Source organism: Alligator mississippiensis, chromosome 2 (genome assembly GCF_030867095.1).
Source record: "Alligator mississippiensis isolate rAllMis1 chromosome 2, rAllMis1, whole genome shotgun sequence".
NCBI lineage: Eukaryota > Metazoa > Chordata > Crocodylia > Alligatoridae > Alligator > Alligator mississippiensis.
In genome coordinates, this window is record NC_081825.1 from 223,895,722 (window position 1) to 223,906,909 (window position 11,188).

The window sequence follows — 11,188 nt, forward strand, 5'->3', positions numbered from 1 at the left end:
ATATTATTTGTGGCCCAAATAATGGTGTTTACCAACTATATACAACATGCAAGGCTCAACTACTTACACACAGTGTTCCTCTAGTAGACCTCTGATAGATTCTGAAGATAGTAAGGGCTATTAGAAGGCTTAAAAAGTATTTGAAGGGGAACTCCCCTATTCCTACATGCTATACTAGGGTAAACAGTACAACCGATCCTATTCAAAGTGCTGTAAAAGGTATGAAAAGAATTAATAGGGAAAAGAGAGGAAATTATTTTCTTTTTCCAATGTCTTTCAGTTATTAAAAACTGAGCTGTCATTTGAAAAAATGGTAGGTGTAACATTTTTCAGGTGTAAGTACAAGACTGAAGAGAAAGGGTCTAATAAAGACACACATTATTATTAACTTTTTAAATATTATTTAATGACATTATTTTTGGTTCATTTGAGATATTTTTAAAATCTTTTCTCATAAATGTGGAAATGTTAGACATTGTAGACAATGTCTTGAGGGGGTACATGGGATATGGAAATAATGGTTAGAGAGTGCCACCTACTGGATTTAAAAACAGTAGTTGATCACAGGCAGACAAGGTTCCTTGGGTGAATTTGATATCTTTTATTAGACCAACCCAAATGGTTGGAGAATAGTTATTAAGCAAGCTTTCGGGTTCAAAAACCCTTCGTCAGGCTAAGGACGCTGCAGCAGTTGATCACAGGCACAAAGGATGACCCTTTGTGAGCTTAACACACACACACTGAGAATAGATGCTGAATGAGAAGCTGTCATCCCTCAAGAAAAAGATCTGGGTATCCCTATGAGCGTGGATGTCTGCTCTCTGGGCTACATCAATTTAAGAAGCAAAGACAATACCATGATGAACCCAAAGGAGACTGTGATAAACATTATATTTTCTAGTGACAGTGAAACCTAAACCAGAACCTGTAAAAGCTACAAACCTGGTCAGGTCATAACATTTCTATGGTCCCAGCATGCCTTATGGGGAATTTTGCATATTTAGTCTTTATAAACCAGAAACTGTCTAATTGGAAATGGAAAGGAAATTTGGAGGACATTTGTAAAATCACATGGGAATAACAGGAATAGTAATTATTTTGTATGTGAGCATACAGGGTGTAAGCCCCAAGCAGAGGGAAGAGGCTGGGCAGATAACTTCAAGCAGAGGGGCTGGGACGCTCCTCCTGAAAGGCAGAAACCTGTCTAAACTGGAACTTTTTCCTGGTTCCATGTGATTCTGCCTTAGAAAGGTTTCACTGTAAGAAGAGTTAAGAACTGGAATAGATTACCTGAGACTGTTGTAGACTCTTCAGCATTGAAGATTATATAAGAGCAAGTTAGACAACTATCTGTCAGGAATGGTTTACCTATAGTTGATCCTGCCTTGGGGAAGGTAGATAGACTAAATGACCTTTCAAGGTCCATTCTACCCCTGTATTCTATGTTTCTCTGATATAACTATATGGTATAACATCATCTTAATTCATGCAATCTTGGTTACCTCGTATTGAAAAAGACATCATTGTAATATAATAAAAGGCTTTGTCTGTCTGTCTGTGTGTTTGTCTATCCCTAACACTTTTGGCAAACTGTGCATGCACCACCAAGAGGGCAGGCAGTGATTGGCTGCGCGAGCCCAAGTTTGAGCCGCTGCCAGGGAAGTTTGTGTCAGTGGCGATCACGCCCCAGCTGCCCAAGCAGCGGGGCTTCCCCACACCTCCCTGCCTGCGGGCAAAGGAGGGGATCATGGTGGCAGCATCCCCCCCCGCCATCTGGCCCCACTGCCCCCCAAAACAGGTGGCAGGCAGGGAGGAGATAGACGCAGGCCAAGCGGACACAGAGCAGCAGGTTGCGGGGTAGAGCAGGGCCAGACCAGGAGCAGCAGGGGAGGGGTGCGGGGCCAGACACAGGGCTCCGTCCCTGCCCACCTCCTCCCGGCTCCCCACCCCACATCATTCTTCATGGGCAATTTGCTAGTATAAATAATAAAAGTCAAGAGAAGGGCAATTAGAACAGTTAGAGATACTAGTGAATAAGTAATAAAAGCTTATTTATACATTTTATGTGTGTGGCAGATAGGACATGCTTAATGCAAAACCAGTAAAAATCTTTTTACCTCCACATCTTATCAGCCGTTCACTATCTGCTTTCTGTTTTATGGTGGGCCTATTTTAGAAATGTTTGAAAGTTCTAAAAAAATATATTTTGGGGGGGTATTTTTATGTCCCTTTTCTTGAAAATCAAGTTACCTTAATGGCATGAGACTTTCTATACAGAGAGGGAAGAAAGACTTTGACTTTTAAGAGACCTTTATTCCCCGGAGGGTGATGACTCGGAGCCAGTAAAAAGCATGTACAAGGATGCCCGAAGCTCTGGGCCTCATGTACAAGGCCTGGGCTCGTGGCCTGCAAGGCCTGCCCGTACACTCTAGTCAAAAAAAAAAACAACCAACACAACGAACATAAGGACTATTTACAGTATTTACAGTTCTGCCAGCAGGGACACCCATGGAGGCCTCCGGGGTCGACCCGCACGAGCAAAAGTCCAGGGCCTCGGCCCGCTTGACGCGTCTCTGCGGCTTGAGCAGCCGGTGGCATCACAGAACGAGGATCAGGCGTCCCGCCTCGACTCGGCACAGCACCCCCTCGAGGGCCCAGCGCTCCTCAAAGGCGGGCACCGTCCGCCGGAGGACAGCGTGCTCAAACTCGAGCGAGAGGCGGGCCCGCACCAGCAGGCGGAAGAGCTGCAGGGCGTCGACCATCCCGGTGCCGCTGAGCTGGTTTCGCCGGCTCTTCAGGGTGGCCATCTTGGCCTGGCCCAGCAGGAAGTTGGCCAGGCTGACCGTGGCCCGCTCGGCCGCCCGGTATGGAAAGGAGTGGACGTAGGCGTCTTCGGAGAGGTCTCGGCCCAGTACCCGAAGCAGTGCGCCCAGGGCGGCAAAGAGAGGCTGCAGCCGGGGGCAGTCGAGGAAGGCGTGGAAAATGTCCTCGTCCAGCACCCCCGGGCAGAAGGGGCAGGCCGCCGAGGCCGCTGGCTCCAAGTGACGCACAAAGGTGCCGGTGGCCAGGATGCCGTGCACGAGCCGCCACTGCAGGTCGCCGGTCTTCTTGGCGATGGGCGCCTTATACAGCGTGCGCCACGCCGGGGTCCCGGGCCGCGCCAGGCGCCGCCGCCACGCGGTGTCCGGGCGGCCGGCCAGCACCTGGGCGTGCCGGGTGCGCACCACCCACATGTAGAGGCCCTTGCGGGGCAGGGTGCCAAAAGGGCAGCCCGTATTGCTGCTGGGGGGCACCGGGAGCCTGAGCAGCGTGTTGGGCCGCTCGGCCAGCTCGCCGGGTACCGCTGGGATGACGGGTAGCGGTGGGAAGGCGTCTTCTGCGGCGTCTGCGGCGGGGAGGGGCCGGCGAGTCTGGAGATGGGCTTCCAGGGCGGTCGCTGCCTCCGTCGGGAGGGCGGCCCTAACGGCCCGCAGAAGCCGCCCCGCGGTGCGGACGGAGCGCATCGCCAGCCGGGCAGCCAGGGCCTCGGGTGACAGCCAGTCCGACCGAGCGGGGTCCAGGAGGTGCTCCAGGCGGGTGGAGCGCGCCTCGACGAGAGCTGCCGTGAGGCTGGCGGAGGCCAGGCTCGGCACGACACGGTGCAGGGCCGGGTTGTGGACCAAGGGCTCTCGAAGGAGCTGCGGGAACCGCAGGTGCCTGGCCTGGGGACAGAGATGGAAGGCCGCCCGCCAGGCCCGCACCACGCTGCGGTAGAACGGGGGAAGGACCGCCCCGTTCAGGAAGGTGAGGTCCAGTTGAAACAGCTCCCGGTCAAAGCCGAGGCCCCCCACTCGCCGCAGGAATCGGCACGCCAGCTGTCGCCACGGGAGGTGGCCTTCGGTGTACAGGAGCCGCTGGAGGGCCTGCAGCCGATAGGCGGCCACCCTGCTGGCCAGATCGATCAGGCCCTGGCCCCCCTCGCCGGTGGGCAGGTAGAGGGCAGCTCGTGGGAGCCAGTGGCGTCCGTCCCACAGGAAATCGACCAGGAGCCGCTGCAGTCGCTCCAGTAGCTCCGGCGGAGGGTCCAGCACCGCGCAGCGGTGCCACAGGGTGGCCGCCGCCAGGTTATTGATGACGAGGACGCGCCCCCGGTAGGAAAGGCTGGGCAGGCGCCAGCGCCACCGCTGCAGGCGGGCCTCCACTCCCTCCTCGAGGCCGTCCCAGTTGCGCGCCATGAAGGTCGTCGGCCCCAGGAACACGCCCAAGACCTTGAGGCCCTCGCGGCGCCAGGCGAGGCCCCCCGGCAACTCCGGCGGAGGCCTGCCAGTCCATGCGCCAAGCAGCAGAGTGTCACTCTTGCCCCAGTTGATGCGGGCGGAGGAGGCGCGCTCGTAGGCCCGCTGGCAATCTGCCAGAGCCCGCACGTCTTCCCGGGTGGCGAGGAAGACGGTGACGTCGTCCGCATAGGCCGACAGCCGGAGACGAGGCCCAGCGGACGGGCCCGTGGCCGATGGCAGGGCCACCCCACTCAGGCGGCGGCGCAGCGCGTGTAACAGCGGCTCGATGGCCAGGGCGTAGAGCATGCCCGACAGCGGACAGCCCTGGCGAATGCCCCTGCGCGCGGGGAACGGAGCGCAAAGCACCCCGTTCACCTTGAGCAGGCTGGAAATGTCCCGGTACAAGACCCGGAGGGCCCCGGTGAAGAGGGGCCCAAAGCCAAAGGCCTCCAGCGTGCGGAAGAGGTAGGCGTGGCCCACGCGGTCAAAGGCCTTCTCCTGGTCGAGAGAGAGGAGGCCGACGTCGAGGCCGAAGAGCTCGCTAGCCGTGAGCAGGTCCCGCAGCAGGAACAGGTTGTCTTGTATGGTCCTGCCCGGCACGCAGTAGCTCTGCTCGGGCCCGGTGAGAGAGGCCATGACCGCGCGGAGGCGGGTGGCCAGCGCTTTGGCCAGAATCTTGTAGTCCGCGCACAGCAGGGAGACCGGCCGCCAGTTCTTCATGTAGCCCAGGTCTCCCTTCTTGGGCAGCAGGGTCAGCACCGCTCGGCGGCAGCTGATCGGCAAGACCTTGTCGGCGAGGCTCTCCTGGAAAACGCGCAGGAGGCTGGGGCCGAGGAGAGGCCAGAAGGTCTTGTAGAACTCGGCAGGCAGCCCGTCGAGGCCCGGGGCTTTGCCGGAGGCGAGGCCGGCCGTGGCGGCCGCCAGCTCTTCCAGGGACAAGTCCCGCTCCAGCTCGCCGGCCTCCAGGGCATCGAGACGCGGTAGGCCCTCGTGGAGTTCCCGCGTGGCCTCGGGGCACGACGGCTCGGCCGCGAACAGGTCGCGATAGAAGGCGACGGCACGTTCGCGGACTTCGCCCGGCTCTGTAATGACCCGGCCCTCAGGAGTCTTGACATGGTCCAAGGCTTTGCTCGCTGCCCGCCGCCGCTCCAGGTCGAAAAAGAAGCGGGTCGGGGCGTCGGTTTCCACCAGCTCCTGGCAGCGGGCGCGGATCCTCGCGCCGCGGGCCGCGCTCTCCGCCAAGTCGCGCAGGCATTTCCTGCGGAGCCGGAGGCTCTCGCTCAGTGCCGCGTCGCTGCCGGCGGCCAGCAGAGCAGCCTCGAGCTCCGCCACGTCCTCCTCCAACTCCCGGATACGGCGGCGCGTCTCGTTCGCGGCCAGCTGGGTGTACTGCTGGCAGAAGGCTCGGGTCTGGACCTTGCCCACGTCCCACCACAGCTTCCAGGAGGAGTGGCTCGGTCTCGCAGCCTCCCACCTCCGCCAAAAGTGGGCAAAGCAGTCCCGGAAATAAGAGTCCTGGAGCAGACTAATGTTCAAACACCAATACGGTGCCCGTGCACAGGCTCTCCCCGGCAGGCTCAGTTCGCTGAAGGCCAGGCCATGATCTGATAGACCCGAGGGAGCGATGCGGCTGCTGCGCAGGAGTGGCAGGTGGTGCCTGGTGATATAAAGGCGGTCGAGGCGAGCCATGGTGAGACCGCCGGCACTCGTCTTGGCCCAGGTGTACTGGCGCGCATCGGGATGCAGGGCTCGCCAGACGTCCACGAGGTCTGCCCCCTCCAGGGCAGCTTGCAGCTTGCGAGCGGAGGGCAGGTGGGGCTCAGGCCCTGTGCGGTCGAGGCGCGGGGCAGTGGTGCAATTGAAATCGCCCCCGAGGAGGAGCAGGTCATCATCCTCGCTAGCGTCGCGCAGGAGGGCAGCCAAGCTTTCAAAGAAAGCGACCCTCTCCTGGCCATCGGAGGGCGCGTAGATGTTGACGAGCAGCAGACGGTGTTGCGCGAGGGTGACGCGGACGGTCAGCAGGCGGCCGGGGACGACCTCCCGCGGCACCGCCGCGTCAAGCTGCAGCTGCGGCGATAAGAGTGTCGCGACCCCCGCGCGGAGGCTGGTGCCGTGGCTCAGGAACACCTGTCCTCGCCAGGCAGCCCGCCAGGCCGCCTGGTTGAACCTGTCAGAGTGGGTCTCTTGTAGGAAGGCGATGGCCAGCCTCTTCTGCCGCAGGAGCTCCAGGACGGCCTCGCGCTTCACCGCGTCTCGACAGCCGTTGACGTTGAAGGTGCCAATGGTTGTGGCTGCCATGGGGGTGGGTGTGGGAGAGGAGGAGCAAAGCAGAGTGCGGGTGGAAGAGCGAGCACCCAAGAGCAGAGCAAGGCAATACAGACAGGTCAGGGAAGGCCTACCGTGCCCTACTCTAGTCGAGGGACCCGCCCAGGCCCCACTCCACTCTCACCCTCTGGGCAAGCTTGTCCAGACGGTAGGCCATCTGACGTGTGCCCCGATCTTGCTTCATGAGCTTGACTGCCGCCCTGGCAGCCTTGACAAACACTTTGGGGTCCGTACACCACTGGGTGATGTGCCCCGCTACATTTTTCTGCCCCTTGGTTAGCTTCAGCAAGGACAGGAGTCCCCCATAGTCAGGAGAGACCCAGGGGGGCTCCGCCAGCTTGGGGTGGATGTTGCCTACGGAAGAGCGGCGAGGCCGCACCCCCGGCGGGAGCTCGCCCACAACTGCAGCGTCGACCCCCTCGATGTCCAGGCACATCAGCCGCCTCTCGTCGTCCGAGTCGAGGACCGGCTCCGCGAGGACATTCCCTGTCTTCTTGGGGGGGGAGGGGCCATCCCGCTCACGACGTCTCTTGCGAGACTCCGAGAGCTGGATCTCCATCTCGCTAACGTCCTCATCTGCTCCGGTAGGCTGGGGCGTGACCAAAGGGGCAGCGGGCTCTCCCGCCACCCCCGGGGCCAGGCCACCGGAAGAGAGACATTCGCCACTATCCCTGCTGCCGCCTGACTCCGGAGGCTGGGGGACAGGCGAGGGGAGGGGGACCCCTGAAGGCCCCTCCCCCCCACCCGCTAAGTCTGCCTCGTCGGTGGCTACATCCGACGGGGCGGGTGGTGTGGCAGCCGGAACGGGGTCTGGCTCTGTAGTGGGCGGGCCCTCGGCACTGGCCGAGGAGGGGTCTGTCAGGGATGGGGTGTCCTGAGAGGCCCCCCTCATCTCCCTCTCTTTTTCGGGTGGTTGGGAGGATGCCCGAGCCCCATCATCCGATGAGGCTCCAGCACCGCAGTCCCCGGACACCCCAGCCACTTCGGCCAGGGCAGGCAGGGGGCAAGGGGAGGCGTCCGCCTCTCCACCCAGTGGGGCTGCCGCACCGAGGGCAGGGGGCGCCACAGACGGGGGAGGGGGCGGTCTGGCCATGGTAGTAGCACCAGCCCCTCGGCTGGACGATGGCTTCCCACTGGAGACCCCGGTCCCCTGAGATGGAATGGGGGGGGAAGGAGGTCGGGAGGAAGAGCTCCCAGCCTCCCTGGGCCTGCCGCGTGCCCCAGAGGTCGACGCGCCGTCTTTCGGCGCTGCCGCAGGCGGCGATGGTCCGGCCGCCTTGCTCCGAGGGCACTGCGCGGCCAGGTGGGAGGAGCCCCCGCACTTGAAGCACGTGGTCTCTCCCACAGATAGATAGATAATAAACCGCCGCCCCTCGAGCGTGAGGCTCAGGGAGCGAGGCAGCGACTGGGGGCCCTCCTTGAGGAGCATGAAGACCTGCCTCCGAAAGGACAGGACGTGCTTGCCCTGAGGGTTCTTGTTTCCCATCAGCAGGCGGCGAAAAGGACTCGCAGGAACCCCATAGGCCTCGAGTCCCCTGGCCAGCTCCCGATTGGAAACGTGCGGTGGGACGTTGGAAATCACCACCCTCACTGCCTGAGTCTCTAGGGGCGTGACAGGGTAGTGGATGCCCGCAATGTCCAGGCCCTCCGCACACACCCTGTCAACCAAGGCGGGCTTGCTCAAATAGATCATCGGGAGTGTGTTCACGCGCCCCGCGTAGCGGATGGTACGCCATCCCAGGAGGGCGGCCAGAGCCTCCACGCAAGCCTCGAGCCCCACATGGAGAGGGGCATGAACCCTCAGGCCATGAGACAGTGGGAGGTCCTGAGAGACATCCTCATGCCAGCTGCCAGGCGTAGGAGCCGCCATTCCTCGCCAGGACAGGGTTAAACTGCGAAGCGCAGCAAAAAAAAAAAAAAAAAGCCTCAGGCTGACACGGGGGACTGGGACTGGGAGGGGGCTGGAAACGCCCCAAAATCGGCCTGAGGGGGGGCAGAGCAACCCCGCAGGGGCTCAGGGCAAGCCCCAAGGCAGGGGCAGATGGCAGGGACCAAGGGAAGGGGCCCTGGGGAGGGAGGCAGCAGAAATCAAAGGGACAACTCAGGCGGGGGTGGGGGAGGGGCAGAGGCAAACGAGGCTGCCAGCGCCCAGGGGAAAAAGGCTCAGAAAGTGGGGGGAAGGGGCAGGGAGGGGGTCCCCAGGGACAGGGTGGGGAGAGGCAGGGTTTTTTTGGGGGGGGGACAGGAAAAGGGGGGCAGGGAGTGCGAGGCAACAAGCTGAAGGCACCTGAGCTGGAGGAGCTTAGAAGGGCTTCAGCTGTCGGCGGCCATCTTGAAAGAAAGAAAGAAAGAAAGAAAGAAAGAAAGAACGCTTCACGAATTTGCGTGTCAGAAAGAAAGAAAGAGAGACTTTGACTTTTAAGAAACATTTATTCCAGGGAGGGTGACAAACGGGGGGCAGCAGAAGTCATGTGCAGGTTGGCCCAAAGATCTGGGCCTCAAGGACAAGGCCTGGGCTCATGGCCTGCAAGGCCTGCTCATACACTTTAGACAAAAATAAAAAAAACACAAAGAACAAAAGAAGTATTTACATATATACATATATACAGTTCTTGCCAGTGGGGATGCCCAGGGGGGCCTCAGGACATCAGGGGTTAGCCCACATGGACAAAGCCCGAGGTCTCGGCTCACTGGATGTGCCTCTGCACCTTGGGCAGCTGGTGACGTCACAGGGCAAGGAGCATTGACTGGGCACAGTGCCCCCTCAGTGGCCCAGTGTTCCTCAAAGGTGGACACCATCCGCCAGAGGACCACATGCTCGAACTCAAGCGAGAGGCAGGCCCGCACCAGCAGGTGGAAGAGCTGCAGGGCATTGTCCATCCCGGTCCCAGTGAGCCGGTTTTGCCAGCATTTCAGGGTGGCCATCTTGGCCTGGCCCAGCAGGAAGTTGGCCAGACTGACTGCAGCCCACTCGGCCGCCTGGTACAGGAAGGAGTAGATGTAGGTGTCCTCTGAGAAGTTCCGGCCCAGTGCCCAAAGCAGCACTCCGAGGGTGGCAAAGAGCGGCCGCAGCCAGGGGCAGTCGAGGAAGGCATGAAAAATGTCCTTGTACAGCACCCCCAGGCAGAAGGGGCAGGTTGCCAAAGCCACCGGGTCCAGGTGGCGCACAAAGGTGCCAGTGGCCAGGATGTCATGCACCAATCTCCACTGGAGGTCGCCAGTCTTCTTGGCAGTGGGCGACTTGCACAGCGTGTGCCACGCTGGGCTCCCAGGCCACGCCAGGTGCCGCCACCACACAGTGTCGGGGTGGCCAGCCAGCACCTGGGCGTGCCGGGTGCACACCACCCACACGTAGAGTCCCTTCCGGGGCAGTGTGCCAAAGGGCACACTGCTGGGCTGGTCAGCAGCTCAGTGGCCACTGCTGGGATGACTGGCAGTGGTGGGAAGGCGTCACCTGCAGCATCCACAGTGGGGAGGGCCCGGTGAGCCTGGAGGTAGCCTTCTAGGGCAGTCACTGCTTCCATCGGGAGGGTGGCCCTAACAGCCCATAGAAGCTGGCCCATGGTGCAGATAGAGCACGGTGCCAGCCAGGCAGCCAGGGCTTCAGCTGACAGCCAGCCCAACTGAGCAGGGTCCAGGAGGCACCTCAGGCGGGTGGTGTGCACCTCAATGAAAGCAGCCATGAGGCTGACGGAGGCCAGACTCGGCACGATATGCTGCGGGGCCGGGTTGTGGACCAGGGGTTCCTGAAGCAGTTGCAGGAAACACAGGCGCCTGGGTTGGGGACAGAGATGGAAGACAGCCCACCAGGGCCGCACCATGGTGTGGTAGAACGGGGGAAGGACCGCCCCGTTCAGGAAGGTGAGCTCCAGCATAAAGAGCTCCCGGTCAAAACCAAGGCCCCCCACTCGGTGCAGGAACTGGTGCGCCAGTTGCTGCCACGGGAGGCGGGCCTCGGCATACAGGAGCCACTGGAGGGCTTGCAGGTAGTAGGCAGCCACCGTGCTGGCCAGGTCGATCAGGCCCTGGCCGACCTCACTGGTGGGCAGGTAAAGGGCAGCTTGTGGGAGCCAGTGGCATCCGTCGCAGAGAAAGTCCACTAGGAGCCGCTGCAGTCTCTCAAGTAGCTCCAGTGGAGGGTCCAGCACAGCGCAGCGGTGCCACAGGGTCGCCGCCGCCAGGTTGTTGGTGATGAGGACCCAGCCATGGTAGGAGAGGGCGGGCAAGTGCCAGCACTGCAGGCAGGCCTCCACTCCCTCAACCAGGTCCTCCCAGTTGTGGGCTGCTAAGGCCGGCGGCCCCAAGAACACTCCCAGGGCTCTGAAGCCTTCCCAGTGCCAGACGAGGCCCCCCGGCAGGTCCGGAGGTGGTTTGCCAGTCCACGTCCAGAGCAGGAGCGTGTTACTCTTGCCCCAGTTGATGCGGGCTGACGCAGCGAGCTCATAGGTGCGTTGGCAGTCCACCAGGGCCTGCACATCCTCCTGGCTGCCCAGAAAGATTGTCATGTCATCCGCGTATGCCATCAGCCAGATTGGGGGGCCGGTGGTCGGGCCCGGTGCCGGTGGCAGGGCTAAGCCGGTCAAGCGATGTCACAGAGTGCGCAGCAG